This window comes from Geospiza fortis, unplaced genomic scaffold (assembly GCF_000277835.1).
Source record: "Geospiza fortis unplaced genomic scaffold, GeoFor_1.0 scaffold1181, whole genome shotgun sequence".
NCBI classification, from domain to species: Eukaryota; Metazoa; Chordata; class Aves; order Passeriformes; family Thraupidae; genus Geospiza; species Geospiza fortis.
In genome coordinates this window covers 228,624-230,251 of record NW_005054664.1, presented here as the reverse complement: position 1 = coordinate 230,251, position 1,628 = coordinate 228,624, and positions in this window count along the sequence as shown.

The window sequence follows — 1,628 nt, the reverse complement described above, 5'->3', positions numbered from 1 at the left end:
AGGGTGCGGTGGTGAAGAAGGGAGGAATGAAAGGCTTTGGAAATTTGTTCGAGCGGCAATTTCAGCCGGGAAAAAGCGGGATTCGAGGTGAGGAAAAGAGAGGAATAAAGGTGGGAAAAAAAAAAAAAAAGGGAAAAGATAATCCAGAGGAGGGCGAGAGAAATAAAGGTGGAAAAAAAAAAAGGGGAGAGAAAGAAAGCGAAGGGAGGAAAGGAAGAAATCATGAAAAAAAAATAAAAGGAAAAAGAGAATGAGAAAAGAAAAAGGGAGGGAAAACGAAGCAAAGAAATGGAAAATAGGAAGAAAAAGGCAACGAGGGGCTGGGAGGATGAGCAGGAGCCGGGTGAGGTCACCTGGAGGCAGCAGGCGTGCGAGGCAGGGCTCGGACCGTGCCTGGAGCCCTTTGTGGGCACTTGTCGCGTTTGGTTCTGTCGCTTCGCGTTTGTTTTGGTTTTATTTTTCCCTCCCCCTGGCAGAACCCGCTGCCAGGTTTGTGTGTCGAGGCGGGCGCGGGGATTTGGCGCAGTTTCCGCGGGAGCCGCTCGGGTTTTGCGCCGCTCTCTCCAGGGGCGTTTGTTGCGCGGGCGGTTTTTCCTTCGAGGAGAGGGGGGCAGCTGGCGGAAACCTGAAAGTCAGCCTTGAAAAAAAGAAAACGAACCAAAACAACAACAACCAAAAAAAAATAATAATAAACAACGAAAAAAAAAAAAAAGAGGGGAAAAGAAAAAAAAAAAAAAAAAGGAGGAGAGAAGAAAAATTAAGAATGGAGGAATGGAGGCAGCGCAGAGCGCAGCGCTCTCATTGTGATTTTTTTTCCCCTCTCCCCAAGTCCCAAATGAAGCTGACGTTGGGAAGCAATAAAGCTCCTTGGATTTTAATTGCGTTCTGCAGCTCGAGCGCGGCTTTAGGGCTGGGTTTCAGCCCCTCGCTCCTGCGGGGCTTCTCCTCGCCAGGTTCCGCGCAATTCGCGCTCTCCTGCCGCACCCCGCGCCCCAAACCCGCCGCTCTCTAAGGGAAATGTTCACCCCGAGGTGACGCCGGGTTCCACGGCATTGATTTCATTTTTTTTTCCCCTCGGTATTTCAAGGGTGGGGTGTGAAATACCCGTAGGAACGGCCGCGGTTCCGAGGTGGTTGTTAAATGAGATGATGAAGGAGCGGGATGGAGGGAGAGCGGATTCGTGATTTCAGCATAAACCATTTTGTGACGCGACGATTGATCGCAGCCGCGCCGGAATATTGTGTGCGAGGGGGTAAACGATGGCGAGCCGAGCGAGTCATAAACACAAAAGGCATTTTTAAAAGCGATTTCTTCCCCGAACCTGTTACATTTTTCATCAATCACCGGCCGAGGGTGCAGAGAAAAACCGACGCGGGTTCAACCTCCTGCTCTCCCTTTCCCCCCATCTTTTCGCTGCGGTGCTTTTGGTGTTGTTTTTTTTTATTCCTGTTCGCGTAAGGGATGAAAAACCGAATTAGAACCAGATCATTAAAGGCAGAAACCTGGATTTTATGCCGATTCTTCCGCACCTCGCGTGGGCACAACCACTTGTGGAAGCGCGAAGGGTTTTTAACCATTTCTCGGCGGCGCTTAGCGAGCCTGAACCCCGCGGTTGCGGGGGGATTTGG